We start from the raw sequence: 10,960 nt of genomic DNA, 5'->3' as shown, positions 1-10,960 counted from the left end.
GTGTGCCCAGGAGGAAAGGTAAAAGATTTTCATGTGTAAACTAGCCAGTCTCTGCCTCAGTGGCCAAAGTCCACTTCTCAGCTTGGTTGGTATTAATGTCAAGACCCTGCTATGTCAAGCACAGGTGCTGGTCTTCCAGGAATTGGGAGTCTTGAAGTCAGATGATGAGTTGTACCTGCTTCTAGGAGAGTCTCTTTAGTTTGAAGAGGCCAGTGGCAGAGACATTGAGAATAGGGTTCAGTTTTCTGGGCATTACTTGGAAGAACCAGGCAGTGTTGCAGGATAGGAAGGTCACAGCCAAATGATTTGGGCCCAAACAGGTTCTGATCCTGGGAGAAGCCAGAGAGATCTCAGCAACTCCAAGGCAGAAACTCGGTCATGATTCCTTGGCTAATAAAATCAACTGAGAGAGAAGCTGTAGTCTGGGCTCTGGATAAGTGCTCAGGGACAAATGATCTGGATGTGATGTGTACAGTCAAATTCTAGGCCATACCACCTGATGGAGGGGAATCTCTGTGCTCTGCCAGACTTGGTGGAACTAAGCCTCCACTTTCTTCAACTGTTTGGGGTTGAGGAATGCAGAGTCATACACACCTGTTTTCTTTTTCCTTGAATCTGGTAGACATAGTGGTTGAGTCCCTAAGCCAGAAGTCAGAGAGATCTCAGGAACTTTGTGGCCTGTTCCACCACAGATCTAAACCTGTCTTGGTAATTCCATCACATTTGCTTGGTGAGGTAACTTGGCAACCCGTGAGCCATGAGCCCCAGGTGAATCTGTAATTCTATGATTGTTAAGGAAGTGTGGCTCTACTAGTCCCCTGGTAGATCCCTGGAATTGCTCTACATCTATAAGTAACATCTCCCTTAGGTGGGGCATTTACCCGCACAGGATGTGAAGATGCATTAGATTTGACCATCTCAGCTCAGTGAATCCAAGTAACCATAGATTTTTGGCAGATTTTCTTCCCTGTCATGGTGTCAGGGGCCCAGGGAACAGGACTGATACAACTCAGTTTCCCTTCCCGGGGCAGAAGTGAGAGGAAGGGTCTAAAGCTGTGGGAATGGCAGTCAGCTGTCCCCTTCCCTTCAGCTTCAGGAAATATGAGGCCAGAAGAGGGAAAGTTCAGAAACTGTGCAGGCACTCATGGCACTGCAGAATTTCAGCCTCACTGCTAAATCTGGGAGGGACAAGAAGCAGGCAAAGTTGGATTATGTGGCTAATAGCATAGAGCCAGGGAAACTAACATGAGGGGCTTCAAATCTGCTAAAATTAGAATTTTCCTTTTAGATCTGTGCAGACTTTGTTATTATTACAAAGTGGTGGACATTTTGGAACAACCAAGAAAATTTTATCTGCTCTTCACTTGCTACCAAAACTAGCACTAAAACAATACCTGCTTTTCACCCTCAGATACATCTGGGTCTTTAGTCCAGGAAAGAATCACCTCCAAGGTGAGTGTGGGTGGACAAGGATGTAGAGGATGCCCCAGCCTTTTGGAGGAGTCTCTGTAGGATCAGGCCACCTGAATAGATGCCCTGAGTGCTCTGTTTATTACCTTTGTTCTTTTCAGTATCTGCATGGTGGGGCCCATAGTCTTTTTTCTCTCCGCAGAACAGTGAAAATTTCTCTGCCTTGCTCTGCCCAGGAGCAGGTAGGCCAGAAGTGCCAGAGAATTAACACTCACCGTCTTCACCCCCTGCCCCGGCAGCAGCCTTCAACCAACTTGCCACTTGGAAATAAATACTTGTTGTCTTGCCCCTTGGATGGGATAATTCTGCAGCAGGTGCTGTTTCCCCAAGTTTTCCCACCAACATAACCTGACCATGGTAGCAGACTTAATAGTAACCTTATAGCTCCCTTCCCTTGCTTGTATTGCTTTCCTAGTTCCCGCTGATGATACTCCCTATTCTTCTCAAATTAACTGCTTGTGTGCAAATCCTTGCCTTAGGGCCTACTTCTATGACAAGGCTAACTAGGATGTCACTTTTCCAGAAAATAGCCTGGGCTGCATGAGGGAGTCATTCTGATACTTTAAAAATAATGTTTCCCCAGGCAGATGTTTTGGGATCATGATAACATTTACTCTCAACCTTCCTCCCAAGCTAATCTTGATAGACACATGGAAATTTTCAGAAAACCAAATACCTCATGTTCTCACTTATATGTAGGAGCTAAATGATGAGAACACATGGACACATAAAGGGGAACAACACACACTGGGGTCTTTTGGAGGGCAGGAGGTGGGAGGAGGAAGAGGATCAGGAAAAATATACTAATGGGTACTAGGCTTAATACCAGGGTGATGAAATAACCTGTAAAACAAACCTCCATGACACAAGTTTACCAATGTAACAAACCTGCAGTTGTAACTGTGAACTTAAAATAAAAGTCAAAAAAAAATGTTGCATTAGAACTTTCTTTTACTTTATTTGAGATCCAAAGAAAATTCATCTCCTAATAAATTGTGGTAGTGGTTTATATATTTTTTAAATATTATTTTTTACTAAGAAATACACTTTACATTGCAACTCAGTATACATACTCTCATAAACATGAAATGTCTTATTAAACTCATCTGATTACCCTTGCTCTCTGTGATCTATATGTTTCTTTCTCCTCTCCTCTCTTTTCTTCTTTTCCATTCTATTCAGTTATATTTTTGTTAATAAATGAAAGCCAAGTTCACAATTCTAGAATAGGTGCTATGGTCAAAATGTTTGTGTCCCCCTCAGATTCATATGTTGAACTCCTAACCCCCAAGGTGATGATATTAGGAGGTGGGCACTTTGCGAGAAGATTAGTCATGAGGGTAGAAGTCTCCTGAATGGGATTAGTGTCCTTATAAAAATGGCCTCTCTTGTACCCCTTCCTACCACATGAGGACACAGCAGAAAGACCACCTTCTATGAAGAGGCCCATCGCCAGACACTGAATCTGCTGGTGCCTTGATCTTGGACTTCCCAGCCTCCAGAGCTGTGAGAAATGAAGCTCTGCTGTTTATAAGCCAACCAGCTTGTGATATTTTTGTTATAGTAGTTCAAACAGACTAAGACACTAGGTCAGCACTCACAGTTTGAGCAACACTAGATGAAGGAGACACATATTTCACAACAGGTCCTCGAAACAGGATTCTTAAGGAAAGAATGTTCAAAGAGGAGATGTGCAAAACTATTATTTGTTGTCCTTCACAGCTATCACTGCATAGGGCTGATAGCTATGCAGTGACCTTTGTTGTTAGCAACACAATTTATTACCATCCTCTGCTTCTAGAAGAAAGAAAAATATCGATACATTGCGGGTACTAGGATGTTTAGGCCTCATGTGTGGATTTCTCCAGGTGTCCCCATTCCAGGGAGTAGAAATGCTGTGGGGTCAAATGGAGCAATGAGGTAACTAGAAGATGGGAGGATCTTGAAGGTTTGAAACAGCACTCCGGGGTTTGCACTTGCTGTTAAGAATGGCTCACGTATGTTTTGGCAGTCTGGGAAGACCAGGAGCAGGCTACGCATAAGCGGTGTGCACACTACAATTTCACACATGTGTGGTTATCTGTAGCTGGCTCTGTGGGTTCACCAGAGCCTTATTTGTTTGGCAGACTTAGAGGAAAGACAATGAAGGAATACACTGGACTCTAAGGTTAAGCCCTATATCTGACAAAAGGCAAGAGTTCAAACCTCTTGGCCATTTAGAGGGAGAACTCTTCTGAAGAGAAAACAGTATTATTGTATTTTCAAGTAAATTATTTCATATCCTCTAACACTAATAAAGAAATGTGTGTTTGTGTTTTAGAGGACGTCTTAGTGGTGGATAGTTAACTTGTGAAATAGTCGGCTAGGGAATTCATGCTTAGGGATCCTCAGCTAGCATTTGAATGACCCTAATCAGCTGTCCTATTATAGCTTTATCTCCAATGAACACAAAAAAGCCTGTTAGTTAGCATAGGGGATGCTAAAATAAGTTTCCATGGATGAAATGAGTGGTGATTAAGATATGTGAATATGCTGGAAATACTATGTAAGCAATTCCTTCCTTCTGTAAACAACAGGGAGTAAGAATCTGGAGAGAGCTCCACAGCCTACCCTCTTCATAGGGCTCTTCTTGGACCAGGGCTTCATTCAATAGCTCAACAGAGAATCCTGTGGCTCAACTTCTGATCAGAAGTTTAGCTGAAACTTTCACCAGAATACTGATACATCTGCCTTGAGTGGCCGTTTCGCGCATGCTGTTGCCTGGGATTTCACTGCTCTTATTGTGTCAGGTTAGCTAGTTGATTTGAGTATTTGAACATGTGGCATCTTTGGTCAAATGTGCTTTCAATATAACTCGTCACCCAGTAATGAGATTGTTGGGGAGGAGGATTATAGTTCTCACCTGTTCCTAGCTGCTGGTGATGATCAATATCTGCCAGAGTAACCTAAAACTCGTGAACAGCCAAATTTGCTTAAGTCAGGTCTATTCACTTGATCTGAGGTAATTGCTTGAGGGTTAGTTAAGGAGAAACACTGGTTTTTGAACGCAACCCTGTGAGTGTAACTGGACTTGTCTCCTACTCAGCCCTCGCAGTTCTATGGGGGTGGGGGCTGTGATAAAGGGTGAGTCACAAAGTCACACAAACCTCCCTATGGTCTGTGTAAAAAATGTGGCGTGGAAGGCAGCCCTGCACAGTTATTAAGTGGGCAGGATGATTTTTCTTTCAAACACAGGATGTGAGTAATATTACATTTCTTTCCTTTCTCTAAATAAATTTAATATGCTCCAAGCCTCCAATCGGCCTCACTGGTGCAAAGGTCAAGCTTTGTCTGGATAGTTCTCCTCTTGGTGCCATGTGAATGCCCTGTTATTTGGTCCCCAAAGATCATAGCTGACATGCTCAGTGTTCAAAGCTGTACTATTCTTTAAGGATGGAGGCTCTGCTGGTGCTGCCATTGTGGGGCACTAGGGTTATTGCCAAGTCTAGGAGCCCAGTGCTCATGGTCCAGCCTCTTTAGGAACACTAGGTGGCTGTTTCTTGCTGAGATCCCATCACATCTTAGGGCGCTGGAAGGGATCAGAGCACAGGCTCCTAGTGCTGTGGAGTCCCCCTACTTTGGTGTCTTATCAATCTTGGATGCTCTCCAAATTACTTTCTGGTCTTGCTTTTTCCATTCCTTCTATTTCTGAAAGAATCCCATATAATCACTCTTCAGGAAGTGATTTAGAAACACAATGTGAACTCTTCTCCTTGGAGTGGTGGCTGGAAAAATAACATGCCAACACTAGCTACAAACACAGTCCCTACAATGTAACCTACTTATGCTGACAGCCACATTCAGTGAGATAGGTGAGAGGAATCGTTGTAGAATTGTCACCAGAAACTGCCCAGTAAGCGAGAAGTGACCTTCTGAGATATGAAGTGGCAGAGAGAAAAAATGGAAAACTTCTTAGAGTGGAAGAAAATAATTTTTTTGGGCACGTGTATGTCTTTAACTGTGCAAGGAAATATATATTCAATTATTTGTTAATAACACAAGCACCATTACTATGATAATAGTTATTTAAAATAATTTGAAGTAACATATTTTAATAATAATCTGTATTTGCTTAGCATTAGATGTTTTCATGCCAGTTATCTCATTTGCTTTTGACAACATCCTGGTAAGGAGGCATGGCACATAGGATTTCCCCATTTTGCCACTAAGAAAAGTCAAGCACTTTGCATGTTAATTGAACCTCAAAGCCAATCAGTTAGTAGACAGTTGAGTGTAACTAGTACTCAAGTCCATTGGTTTTCCACTTGACTACTCTGCCCTAAGCAGTAAGATGTGGAGTGAAAATATGGCTTATGGATGACTTAATCTTAAGCGGTTACTTTGAAGTACATCTTTCAAATTAGCCATAAAAGACTTTCCTCACAATATCCAATGAATGACCGAATTGCTTTTCCTGTAGACTACCTATTTAAACTCAACTTGGCCAAGTAAATATTGCATGCTTGCAGCACTCTACAGCTGAAAGCAGTTTGGCGGGAAGTAGGTTTGTGGAGGGATTAGGTATGTGTAGTCATTCATTCATTTATTCATTCATAAACATTAAAATAGCAACTACTGAAAGCACACATCAGCCTAGATTCCAGTGCTACTCCTTTTTTTTTTTTTTTTGAGATGGGGTCTCGCTCTGTTTCCCACACTGGAGTGCTGTGGTGCGATCATGGCTCACTAGCCTCAACCTCCCAGACCTGGGTGATCCTCCACAGGCCTGTGCCATCACACCTGGATAATTTACTTTTTTTTTTTTTGTAGAAACTGGGTCTTTCTACATTGCCCAGGCTGGTCTTGAAATCTTGGGCTCAAGTGATCCTCCCGTCTTGGCCTTCCAAAATGTTGGGATTATGGGCGTGAGCCACCACACTTGTCCTCCAGTGCTGCTCTGTCTGACATAGTAGCCATGAGCTACAAGGGGTGATTTTAATTGAAATTAAATCAGAAATGCATTTTTTCACCTCACTAGCCATATTTCAAGCACTCAATTGCCTCAAGTGGCCAATGGCTCCTATTGAATAATGTTTACATAGACTCTTAAAGGAAGAACATTTCTTTAAGAACTTTCCTTTTCCTAGAACAGAAATTAAGCATTTCCCTTATTGCAGAGAGTTCTGTTGGATAGCAGAGCTGCAGAGTTATAAAGATACAAAAGGACTAGACTTGGTCCCTCCATTTTGAGAACTCACAATTATTGCATGCCTATGACAGAACTTAGAATACATCATGGAAATTCTATAACAGGGTATCAGTTTTAGTTTAGGAGATTTTTATTATGCCAGTCACCATGCTAAATCCTATAGATACAATGAAAGCTAAAAATTGGTCTCTGAACCCCAGTAGTTTACAGTTCAATGGAGATAAGAAAAAAGTGCCTCAAGGCCTTAGGGACCAGAGTAATTCTGTCTGGGAAAGTTACAAGAGGAAAACACAGTCATAAGTATTTCTTCTGTCTTCTCTACCAATGTACATGCCTTGTTTTTTTTTTTTTTTGAACAACACAGAAAATACTTTAACAACTGTATCATGTAATAAGTAATTATTATAATTTTGCATTGGCATTCTCAAAGCACTGGGCTCCCTTTGCTCTATTTTATAAATGAGCCTGGACCATAGGATGAGAACTGTGACAACTTCTGAATTCACTTGGCAACATTAATCATAGGGCAGGCAATTAGACCTCATGCCAGTGATGTTTCTCAGTGCAGCCTCACCCCCTACCATGGGCAAAGTGAAGAAGACATTTAAATCTCCTAATGGTCCCACAGTTATAAGGGTGCCCAGTAGTGATCTTTTATTGAAACTTCTGGCAGCAGCTGTTTTGTATTGCTTCTACCTTTAGCATATTTCATTTTAATTGCAAAGATAATAAAATAGTTATATCCTTTACAGTAAGATAGCTTATTTAATTTGTGAGTAGTGGTTGTATATTAACTGTGTTTTCTGAAACTTGTATGAAAGGGATGTCTATTTATTGACTGAATTATGGGGGTGGGGTTCTGTATTGCTATCTGGGGCTGGGGCCAAGGATTTAACCCTCAGGTTCCTTCCTTGCTGGCATTAATGTTGCTGTATAGGCAGGAAGTTGCCCAGGAGTGAAAGCACAATGCTGCTGAGACAGAAGTCTATTTTAAGCTGGTTTATTTCCTCACTTGAGTGACCTTGGATAGATCTGTCTTCTCCCTGTGCCTCTGTCTTTGTCTCTACAATTGATTCAGATGCAGTATTTATTGTACATGCGATATGGTTTGAAATTTTTGCAGTCTTAATTGTTAACAGGAGACCAGGCAGTCTAAGCTCTCAATTCAGATTTATTTCTTGTTCCACCAGTGGCTTATTAAGTGACCCTAATGGAGGGACCAGTATTCCTGGCATTTTATTCTTCCCATCTGTAAAATGGGGTTATGAGCATGCCTCCCTTCCTATCTCAGGGGAATACAAGAGCATACATATGTGGGAGAATTTGGGGGATTGGAATTTTATGAATATTTAGATTGTAAACAGACATGTTTATTGGTCTGCCTGTCACAATCCTGTCTCAGATTAACTTCCTCTTCCTTCCACAGCCCCTTGACTGGGCAAACTTCAAACAAGTGACTGAACTCCCTTAGCTGCCACTGATTGGACCAGGATGGACAACAAATGTAGGAGGAGTTCATCTGGATCTAGCCTGAGCCAGTCAGATGTCCCCTTTGAATCCATGCCTATAGAAATACAAAAAGTGGAAGCCAGAGGATGATGGATCCTTGAAGTAATAAGTCAGGTAGATCTTGAAAATTTTTGACTCAATCCATATTGATGAACACAAGAATAATTCTGGTCTACAAAGAGAGGCAAGAGAAAGACTTGGTGTGTATTAAGAAAAACAGGTAAGTGACCCTGGGTCACTAGAAAGAGTGAGACAGGGTGATGGAATGAGTGGCTGCCTGAAACTTTCTAATGCATTCAAGGCCTGACTCTGTTTTAGGCATTCTTCACATTTTCATTCACACCACACTCTAATGAGGTAGGAAACGTTATAGCTGCTGGTTTAGAGAATGCAGTCCGGCTATGGGACTTATCCAAGGTCACACAGCTGTTTTTAAGTTGGCTGAGGATTTGATTATAGATTTCTACTTCTAAGTTTAAAGTTTTTTCTGCTACACAATGGCCTATTATTTAAGGTTGAAGCTTGAAAGAGAAATAAGAAGATCTAAAGAAACTGTTCTGGTCCAATGAAGATACCAAAGGCTGATATTTTACTTGAATGTGATTGAGTAATATTTGACATCATCCCTGATATTAGTCCCAATGCCAGTAACCTCACCATTAAATTCATCTCTTCCTCTGGAATTTGAATGACACTACCACTTTTTTTCCTACTCATCCCATTCAAGTAATTTTTCATTTCTGTTGGACCAAGAGTGTGAGAGTTTACAAGGCTATCATATATTTTAATTGGTATTTACTCATGTTTCTGATAGATATTTTCTGTTTGGTCATCTGCTCTGTGAAGCCTGCATCTTCAAAAGTTATATTATTAGAACACATTTTAGTGATAATTACAAAAGTAAGCATCAACATTTCATTTAAGATCTAAGTTAGTATAAAGTATGTATTTATTTCACCAAGTCAATCAAAGGTTTTCAAATTTTCTTTGTGATAGAACTGCTTAGTCAAACAAAATGTTATGCTGAAAATTAACATGAAAAGAAATTAAAACAGAACTTGTGTGTTTGAGGGAAAGTGGTAGACACCATTTCACAGACCTCTTTCCCTAGTCCACCTCTGTCATCTTAGGGGAGCTGGTCAATACCTCGGGATTCAATAAGGTACAGTTTTAAAGCCACTGTATTAAACTGTACAATTGATTGTCAATAATTTTTATTTTACAAAAAGTTATTTTCTCAACAGAAAAAGAGCAAAATATTAATTTCATCTTGGAATTGCCTTTGTAGGGGCTTCACTGAGCTTCCATGAAGACAAAGACCTTTGTCTTGCTTATCTTTTTAATCCCTGCGATACCAAATAGTTGCTCCATAAATGCCTGTTGAAGCAGTAACATGAACAACTATTAACAGAAACTTAGACTAGAGAATACATTATTTGCATGGCTTTTAATCATTCACTCTTCTTTTTTTCCCATTGATGACACACAATGCTATTGTAATACTGTCAAATGGTGTCACACTTATGCGCTTTCTCCCAAGCACATAGTGAGTTTCTCTATAAGAACAGCTTTGAAGCTAACAGTCGTGGGTATTAAACTCATTGGGCAACCTGGAGTTGGTTATTTAACCATTCTAAGCTTCTATTTCTTGATCTCTAAAACAAAGCAATAGTATCTACTTGACCTAGATAATAATACATAGCACATAGGGCTGTTGTCAGTAATATTTGCAAAATGCTTAGCACATTGCCTTGTATGTGGTATGTGCTCAATAAATAAAGGCTATTATTATTTAGCAGGCAATATGAAAGGCAACGAGACAAACAACACAATCACTGTAAAAATGCAAAGTCACTCTGAAGCCAATTTATATTAATCAAAGTGCATATTGTGCTGTGTACTTTACTGAGTGCTTACTTGTGTCATACAGTCAACAGAACTTTCTGTCTCAGAGTTGGCAGGTAATTAAATCTCACCTTTTCCAAGAGGTTGTGCAATGTGATGGGGAATTTAAGAAACATCCTCTCAAAAGGACGTTGACTGGTGCCTGGGATAGTTATTATCTCATTAATGGTTGGCATTATATTAATACAACTGAAGGAGAGGAGTAGGTTTCTTTCTTGGCCATTTGTAGAGTGGCTCAAACTGGCAGCTGTTGCCTTTTTAAAAAAATGACTGCATTTTTCTCGTTGCAAATACCCCACCTTTTATGCCAGTTTCCACATGCTTTTCAGTTGTGTTGTTAAAGTACTAGGCAAGTGTATAGTTTTATCTTTTTGACACGCAAATTACTCAACTTTCTATGGAATCAAATCTCTCATTCTAGTTGATTTTATTCACTTTCTCCCTGTCTAACTCTTCCCACTCCTCTCTCATCACAATAAAAAAATCCCCACTTCCTTACTTGCAACTTTCTTTTTTTTTTTTTTTTTCTTTTCTAGCTCTGTGGAAGTTTGAGTGACTCATTGCAGAGAGGAATTGATGAAGTCAACAGCTGCTGGAAAAACTTCTTTTTCCTTAATAGCTGTATCAACATGTGGTTGCTATTATTCAAGTAAGAAAAATATGTATATCAAACATCCATGGTAGTCCTTGCTAAAATTTTCATTAGAGAAACTCATGTTTTGACATTAAAAAAAGTTCAAATGGGTACCTTAGAGGATGTTTTGTTGGAGAACAAAATCATGGAGAAATAAAGTCTAAAAAGAAAAACAAATGGCAAGCATGTTGTTAATAATGCTGTAATTTATTTCAGAGTGGGTTGGGTGATTTTCTTCATGGCATTATTAGTGG

General features: G+C 40.2%; 1 long non-coding RNA gene across 1 annotated transcript; it reads left to right on the top strand.

The window, feature by feature from the left end:
• Nucleotides 1–4,204: 4,204 nt before the first annotated feature.
• LOC101127018 (uncharacterized) lies at nt 4,205–10,670 on the top strand. Its single transcript, XR_008667419.2, has 3 exons — nt 4,205–4,259; nt 8,085–8,281; nt 10,609–10,670. It is a non-coding gene; the product is annotated as an uncharacterized lncRNA (long non-coding RNA).
• Nucleotides 10,671–10,960: the final 290 nt, after the last annotated feature.

The sequence above is a fragment of the Gorilla gorilla genome, chromosome 6, assembly GCF_029281585.2.
Source record: "Gorilla gorilla gorilla isolate KB3781 chromosome 6, NHGRI_mGorGor1-v2.1_pri, whole genome shotgun sequence".
NCBI lineage: Eukaryota > Metazoa > Chordata > Mammalia > Primates > Hominidae > Gorilla > Gorilla gorilla.
This window is presented reverse-complemented; position numbering and strand designations above follow the sequence as displayed.